Raw genomic sequence first — 9,515 nt, 5'->3', positions numbered from 1 at the left:
TGCCATGTCCAAAAGCAAAGCAATTATTTTTAGGCACTTTGTTTTGAACTCTAGCTATTAGCAGTCAGAACTGTACTTTGCAGTGTGTTATTATGTTCCTCAGCAAACACATGGGGATACAGTTTGATTCAGTCTTTTGGAGACCAAACCTTGAGAATGTAGTTTGCCTTTGACTTGGTGAACCCATGTTTTTTCTTTTGTTAATTTAAAGCAGCTTGGGGGAATTCCCTGGCAGTCCAGTGGTTAAGACTCAGCGCTTTCACTGCCGAGGGCCCAGGTTCAATCCCTGGTCGGGGAATTAAGATCCCACAAGCCTTGCGGTGCAGCCAAACAAACAAACAAAAAACCCAGCAGGGTCACGAGGAAGGTGTACAGCCTGGGTTTGAAGTTCGGCACCAAAGGTTAAGTTCTTGAGCCTCTGTTTCTCCAACCTAAAAAATAAGGCTATTTGTTTTGTTGTTTTGCTTAATGAGATATTTTAAATGTAGAAAAAATAGAAAATAATAAAACAAACACTTGTATTATTTAACTGGGTTTACCTATCATCCAGTTTAATAAGTAAGGCATTAAAATACAACTGAAGAGCCATATACCCTTGCTATTCCCATACCCCTCCCTTGCCAAAGTAACCACTATCGTGAACTTGATGTTTACCATTCCCATGCAAGTCTGTATTAACTGTGTAGGTATATATCCCTAAAAAAATACAGTATTACTTAAAATTTTAAATGTTATATTCTCTGAATCCTTCCTGCAACTTGCTTTTTTTCCATTCAATATTGATTTTGAGATTGATCTAGGTTGGTACATGTAACTCCAGTTCCTTTTAACTCTTGCATTCAACCATATGAATTTAGCCATCCACTCGCCTCCGTAGTTTTCAGATGATCATTATACCATCAAAGCTCTAATGAACATCTTTGTGTCTCTGTGTGTCCCTTGAGAATATGCTCCAGTTTCTCTAGGGCTTTGCTGTTTAAAGTGTGTCCCTGGACCAGCAGCAATGACATCACCTAGGAGTTTGTTAGAAATTAAGAATCTCAGATCTTTCCAGCCTACCGAATCAGAATCTGGGTTTTAATAAGATCCCATGGTGATTTGTATGTGCATCAAGGATTGAGAAGCACTGCTTTAGGTATGCTAAGAAGTAGAATTGCTGAATGAAAGAGTAGTGCAAATCATATTAAAGATTTGCCAAATTGCTCTCAAAGGTGGTTGTACCATTATAAACTTTGGCCAGCAGCTTTTTTTTTTTTTTTTTTTTTTTGTGGTACGCGGGCCTCTCACTGCTGTGGCCTCTCCCGTTGCCGGACGTGCAGGCTCAGCGGCCATGGCTCACGAGCCCAGCCGCTCCGCGGCATGTGGGATCTTCCCGGACCGGGGCATGAACCCGCGTCCCCTGCATCGGCAGGCAGACTCTCAACCACTGTACCACCAGGGAAGCCCTGACGAGCAGAATTCTTTACCTCGAATCTTCAAAGCTTGATACAGTCAGGATTTCAGAGTTTTGCCAATCCAATCGTTTTTTTAAAAATGGTATGTCATGGGAATTCCCTGGTGGTTCAGTGGTTAGGACTCCACGCTTTCACTGCCGAGGGTGTGGGTTCAATCCCCGGTCAGGGAACTAAGATCCTGAAAGCTGCGGGATGCGGCCTAAATAAATAAATAAATAAAATGGTGTATCTTTTGAATTTTCTCTGATTACTAGTTGAGTGTCTTACATGTTTATTGGCCATTCAGGCTTCCTTTTCCAAGAATTACCTTTTCATTTCTTTTACTTATTTTTCTGTTGTCTTCATTTTCTAATAGATATGTAGTCCTTTGACTGTAGTCTTTCCCTCGAAGCAGTACAAAATGTGCAGTAGATCAGCAAGTATCCCAGTCATCCCTTCCATTCCACACAATATATCCTCTAACAAGCTCTGAGGGCAGGGACAGCATACTGCTGTATCCCCCAGGACCTAACACGCCCCTCACAGATGGCGGGCAGTGAGATTTGTATTACTGCAGCTCAGAGGAGAGGTCTGGGATGGAGATATACCTGTGAGCATCATTAACATATACAAGAGATTTCATGCAATGGAAATGAATAACATCAACTAGGAAGGTTGTAGAAAGAGAAAAAAAGAAGGGACGGTTAAACCCTGAAGGGCTACAGCATTTAGGCAAGGGAGATCTTCATTAAGTAAGAAAATCCTGAAGCTATCAAACAACAACCTATCTGATTATCTAGAAGTTTAAAAGTTGTATGGTAAAAGATACCATAAGCAAAGTCAATAAACAAACAATAGATATGGGGAAGACACTTATAATGTAGATGACAAAGTCCAACATATATATAAAGAGCTTTTAAAAATTGATAAGAAAAGTCAGGCTAATTGTAAAATGGATAAAGGATGTTAATAGCCTATTTACAGAAAAGGAAATCCAAATAGCCAACAAATATATCTTTTAAATGCTCAAATTAATTTATAGCTAGGGGTATTATTTTAACAATGAAAACAGCAAAAAATATTTAAAAGAGCAATGACATATTACTGACTGTGATATGGAAGAAAGGGTACCCCTTCACACTTTGGTGATGAAAATAAGTAAGTTCTTAGGAAAGCAATTTATTAAATTGAAAGTTCCATTTATATAAAGCTCAAAAACAGGCAGAAACTAATATATAGTCTTAGAAGTCCACATAATGCTCACTTTAGGGGGTAGTTAGTAACTAGGAGCACGAGAGAAATTTCTGGGATAAAGGTAATTTTCTATTTTTGATGTGAATGCCGTTTACAAAGATGTATTCACTTTGTGAAAATTAATGAAGCTATATACCAATATGATTTTTACCTTTCTGTCTGTATGTTATATTCTGTATGAATGCTTAAATTTCAGTAAAGATTTTAAGGCGTACTTATAAAGTTTTTAAAAACACAACTCACACACACACACACCTCTCACACACCCTTCTCTTTGGGAATCTATCCCATAAAAACAAAGCCTTCAGTATCAGCATAAGGATATTTTTACAAGGATGTTTACTGCAGCATTGTGCATAGTGGGGGGAAAAAACTGGAAATTGTGAATGCTTACCTACAGAGAAATGATTGAATAAATTATTATACACCATTAACTACAATTCAGCCATTTAGAAGAATGAACTGGAGAGATTTCCTTAAAGTATTTTTGAATAAAAATACTTACAGTAGGGCTTCCCTGGTGGTGCAGTGGTTGAGAGTCCGCCTGCCGATGCAGGGGACGCGGGTTCGTGCCCCGGTCTGGGAGGATCCTGCATGCCGCGGAGCGGCTGGGCCCGTGATCCATGGCCGCTGGGCCTGCGCATCCGGAGCCTGTGCTCCGCAATGGGAGAGGCCACAGCGGTGAGAGGCCCGCATACCACAAAAAAAAAAAAAAAAAAAAAATACAGTAAACCAAAATAAAAGCAAATTGCAGAAAAGTGGGCATAATATAGTCCAATTGTGTAAAAAAAAAAAAAAGAGAAAGAAAAATAGACACCTTGTATAATGTGTGTGTGTATATATCTTTTTCTGTATACGATTATACAAGCATGGAGAGAAATATGAAAGGTTAGAAACAGGTGGCATGAGCTACCTAACGGGGATAGAGAATGAGGCTGACAGTGGGGTGGGGATAACCAAACAAAATTCAAGAAAAAAAAAACAAGATTTCAATTTTAAAAAAGAAAGCATTTATGATCACATTTATGCATTTGTTAAAAATTTTTTGTAAGAAATGTACAAAGGAAAAACAGATTGTATAGAAGAGAAAGTGTTAGAAAAACAGACTGAGGAATGTTTTGAGACAGTGGAAAATCTTAAGGTGTACAAAGTATTACAAAACAGGAATAGTTAACTATGTCAAATTGCTGCTGAGAAGATGAGAAGCATGAGAACTGAAAAGTGTCCATTTGATTTGGCAACATCAAGGATGCTGGTGAAAAAATTAATAAACTCGGTCTCAGTGAAACGAGGAAGAAGCCATATGAAAGTGGATGAAGAGTTAGTAGAGAAAGGAGTAAAGGTGGACAAGGTAATGCTGACAAATCTCTTGCCAACAACTGAAAAATTGGTCAAAATATAAAACATATCTTCTTGAAGGCACCAGAAAGCAAAAGAGGCAGTGATGAATTTCTATGCCAAGGTGCAGGAGGAAAGAGAAACCAGAGTAGTAATCCAGGCGTTTGGATTACTAGCAATCCTGGGAATGTTTACTGATTCCGCAACAGGAGGTCAGGCATCTAAACAGCACTCTGGACAGCCTTGCAGGGCTAGGGAGATGAACGTGGGGTCCAAGAATGCCAATGTTGGAGGACTCTAGCAAAACTCCCACATTCTGGGCTGGGACCCAAAAGACCATAACTTAAGAAATAAGAGGAACTTCCCTGGTGGTCCTGTGCTTAAGAATCCACCTTCCAGTGTGGGGGACACAGGTTTGATCCCTGGTCGGGGAACTGAGATCCCACATGCCGTGGGGCAACTAAGCCCATGCGCTGCAACTACTGAGCACACAGGCCACAACTAGATAGCCCGCATGCCACAGCGGAGGATCCTGCACGCTGCAACAAAGATCCTAATGAAGATCCCGCGTCCTGCAACTAAGACCTGATGCAGCCAAAAATAAATAAATATTTTTAAAAAAGAATAAAGAGTTGATCTGTTCTTGAAATAAGAGTTACCTTGGATGTGAGTATACAGCATAAATAAATAAATGAGCAAACAAGGCAGGGCAACATGAATGGGCATCAACAGAAATAACCAACAATAGAAAGAGGCCCACAGGGTCTGCAGATTAAGAATTCATTAGATGTAAAGCTTAACATAATTATGTTTAAAATGTTCAGGGTAATGAAAAGACAGCTCTGAGAATTTCACAGAGAACAGAAAAATATAAAAAGACACAGCAGAATTTAAAAAGAACCAAATAGAAACTGTAGAACTGAAAAACGCAATAATGAAATTAATAACTCAAAATCAGAGAAATAATAAACTGGGAAATAGGTGAAAAGAAAATAGGAGAAAAATACAAAGAGATTATAGAGAAAGGAGTAATTAAAGTATAGACTACATAATTAAAGGTCAAATACATGTAAATGGAGTTCCAAAAGGACAGAGAATTATGCAAAAGCAGATTTGAAGAGAATTTTCCAAATGATGAAAGGTAGCAAGCTATAGATTCAAGATCTGCAGACACCAAGCAGGAAGAATAGAAAGAAAACCAGCCCTCAGTATATCATAGGAAAACTGCTAATAACAAAAGACAAACAAAATCTTTAAAAGTGGCTAGTAGAAAATAAATACACATTAAAATACTGTTAACTTTTTTTTGTGTGTGTGTGGTACGCGGGCCTCTCACTGTTGTGGCCTCTCACGTTGCGGAGCACAGGCTCCGGACGCGCAGGCTCAGCGGCCATGGCTCACGGGCCCAGCCACTCCGCAGCATGTGGGATTTTCCCGGACCGGGGCACGAACCTGTGTCCCCTGCATCGGCAGGTGGACTCTCAACCACTGCGCCACCAGGGAAGCCCAATACTGTTAACTTTATAAAAGAAATGATATAAACAAGAGGACAATGGAAAAATCCCTTCAACGTGATGAAATAAGCAACTTCCAACCTAAATTTCTGGGCCCAGACAAACAAAAGTTGAAGGAATTAACCAAGAGTAGAACAACTTAAAAAAATATGAAATGGTATTCCTTGGTCCAAGAAACAAATGATCCCAAATGAAAGCTTGAAAATGCAGGAAAAAAGATAAAAAGCAATGATAAGAGTAAAAAATGTATATACATTTGACCCTTGAAAAACATGGATTGGAACTGCACAGGTCCACTTATAATAAACTTTTTTCCCAATAAATACGTACTAAACAATTCACAGTTGACTGAATCCGTGGATATGGAACCACATATAGGGAGGGGTGACTGTAAAGTTATATTCAGATTTCTGACTGTGCAGGAGGTTGGCCCCCTCAACCCCCATGTTGTTCAAGGGTTAACTGTATATTTAATGACAGTGGCTGTATAAAACAATACTTTCTTGTGGGATTTAACACTGATATATCATTAAAATCCAACAACGATAGCATATAGGTTGGGTGAGAAATAAACAGATTTAAAGAGTTCTAAGGTTCTTGCATTGTCTGGGAAGATGATAAAAGTACCAATAAACATTAGACTCAGATAAGTCTAATACGCAAGTTGTCATCTAGTGTAATCAATAAAAGAATGGTAAAAGAGTGTATGATTTCCAAATTAATGGGAAAAGTTATTTCAGCATTCCATTAAAATGGGAAAGAAAATAACTCAAAAAAGAACACAAAGAAAGAAAATCTAGGAAAAATAAAACTACAGAGTAAGGTGGTTCACTTAACCCCAAATACATAGGCAATTCCATTAAATATAAATAGACTAAATGTTTCAATTCACAGGTAAAGACTGTCAGAGTGGATTAAAACAAAACAAAACAAAACTACATCCTATTTACAAGAGAGACATTTATAATATAAGGATTCCAAAAGGTTGCAAGAACACACCATGCAAATACTAACCAAATGAAAGCTAATATAACTCTATTGATATCAGTTAAGCAGACATTGAGGCAAAACACATTATCAGAAATGGTTTAACACTTTAAAATAATTTTTTAAAATGGTTCAATTCACCAGGGATATAAATCATCTCTAAATTTGGATGCACCTTATTATATTGCGTCAAACTCCATAAGATAAAAATTGACATAACTAGAATAAGCAAATCCAAAATCATAGTAGGGTATTTTAACTTATCGCTTTCATAAATGCTAGGCAAAAATTCAGTAAAAATATATAAATTTAAACAACATAGCAGAATTGATCTAATGAACATATGTAAAACAGCTGATCAAAAGCTGCAAAATATGGATTTTTTCATGTGCACACTGAACATTTATAAAACTTGACGATACTGTGAGTCATAAAAAAATAAGTCCCACAAATTTGAAAGAATTTAACTCATAGATAAGTTCTGTGAATGCCATCCAATCTAGAAATCAATTTAAAAAAATAAGAAAATTAATAAATACTTTGAAGTAACCAGCACGTCACAAAGAAACCAAAATGATAATCAGAAAATATTTTCTATTGAATGGTTTTGAAAAGACTTCGTATCAAAACTTACGGGATGCAGATAAAGACTGTTATTATAAAAGCTAAAACTGATCAGCTAAGCAACCATTTTATAAAGTTGTAGGAGAGGAATAACAGCAAAATAAACACAAATAAAGTAGAAGGAAGGAAATAATAAAGGTAAAAGCAGAGTAGAAAACAAACATACAACAGAGGGTCAAAAAGGTCAAAAGCTTATTTTTGTAAAGACCAATACAATTAAAAAACCTCTAGTGAGACTAAAAAGAGAGAAGGCACTAACCAAAACCAAGAATGAAAAGAGGACATCACTATCAATCCTGCAACATTAATGAACTCTTAACACACGGGTTACTTTATAAAAATAAATTTGAAAAGGTGTATGAAATGGACACATACCTAGAAAATCACAACTCTTCAAAACAAAACAAACAATATAAAAATCTGAATATTCCTCTAGCTATTAAAGAAATTAAATCCATACCTCAAAGAAACATCAGACATAAAGTCACTAGCAAAATTCTATCAAACTTTTAAGTAAGAAATAATGCCAATCTTACCTGGGTTATAAGGTCACCAAAACCTTGATAACAAAATCTGAAACAGACCTTAAAAGAAATTTATGGACCAATCCCACTGATGAAAATAGACACAAAAATCCCCAATGAATTATTGGCGAATCAAATCCAGCAATATATTTTTAAAAAGATAATACATCACAATCAAGTTGGGCTCATTCAAGGAATGTAAATATTTGGTTAAATATTTGACCATCAATCAATATAACTCACCAAATGAGTAAAACCATATGATCATCTTTGTAAAATGCAGAAAATAACTTGATAAAATTCAGCATCACTTCATGATTTTTGAAACAAATTCAGTGGGAATTGAAACATGCTTCCTTAACCTAGTAGAAGATCCAGATTCCAGAGCAAACACCATACCTAATATGGAAGACTTTCCCTTTGAGATCAGCAAAAGGTAGAATACTGCTTCCATTCAACCTTTTCTTGGAATTCCTAACCAGTGCAGGTCAAGAAAAAGAAATAAAATGTTGAAGGGAATGGAAAGAAAGAAATAAAGCTACTAATCATTTGTAGATGATACAAGCAAAATCAAAATAATTTCTATAAATAGGATTAATTAGAATGTTTCATATGTCTGAGAAATAGAAATATTATTTGTATATCTACTGATTGCTCTGAAACTTTAGTTAAAACTATTAAAATACAGGTTGCTCTATTCCATCTCCCAAGTTTCTGATTTAGTAGGTCTGGGGTGGGGGTCAAGACTTTGCATTCTAATCAGTTCCCAGGTGATGCTAATACTCCTAAGTCAGAGGACCACACTTTGAGAACAACTGCTATATAACAGATCAACAACAAGGAAACTTAAAATCACTTACCCAGGCAGGACAGGAACAAAGACGCAGATGTAGAGAACAGACCTGAGGACACGGGGATGGGGAAGGGTAAGCTGGGAAGAAGTGAGAGTGGCATGGACATATATACACTACCAAATGTAAAACAGATAGCTAGTGGGAAGCACTGACATAGCACAGAGAGATCAGCTTGGTGCTTTGTGACCACCTAGAGGGGTGGGATAGGGAGGGAGGGAGGGTGGGAGGGAGACACAAGAGGGAGGAGGGGGCTTCCCCGGTGGCGCAGTGGTTGAGAGTCCGCCTGCCGATGCAGGCGACACGGGTTCATGCCCCGGTCCGGGAAGATCCCACATGCCGCGAAGCGGTTGGGCCCGTGAGCCACGGCCACTGAGCCTGCGCGTCCGGAGCCTGTGCTCCGCAACGGGAGAGGCCACAATGGTGAGAGGCCCGCGTACCGCAAAAAAAAAAAAAAAGGAGGATGGAGATATGGGGATATATATTTACGTATAGCTGATTCACTTTGTTATACAGCAGAAACACACCATTGTAAAGCAATTATACTCCAATAAATATGTTTAAAAAAATCACTTACCCAGGAATCTAACAAAATATAGACAAGGCTCTCCATAGAAAACTACAAATCACAGTGGATATAAACTGAAGAGGATCTAAATAAAAGATACTCCACTGTCATGGATTTTAAGAGTCAATATTCTGAAGATGTCAATTTGACTCAACCTAATCTACAAGTTAGTGCAATTCCATTTAAAATTTCCGTATTTTGGGCATCTCGACAAGTAGATTCTGAAATGTATACTGAGGCATCACTGATAACTGTGAATAAAGAGCATGGACACTTAAGACAGACTCCCTGAGTTTGAATACTGGCTCCTACTTTGTGGACAAAGTGCCTCCATTTTCTCATTTGCAAAGTGGGAAAGAACAACTGTACCTATCATACAACATTGTTAAAAGGGTTAAATATATATAGTTTAGATGCATGCC

This window comes from Monodon monoceros, unplaced genomic scaffold (assembly GCF_005190385.1).
Source record: "Monodon monoceros isolate NGI ecotype Baffin Bay Population unplaced genomic scaffold, NGI_Narwhal_1 Super_Scaffold_11, whole genome shotgun sequence".
Taxonomy (NCBI): domain Eukaryota; kingdom Metazoa; phylum Chordata; class Mammalia; order Artiodactyla; family Monodontidae; genus Monodon; species Monodon monoceros.
The sequence above is the reverse complement of the archived record's forward strand: the minus strand, read 5'-3'. Positions refer to the sequence as shown.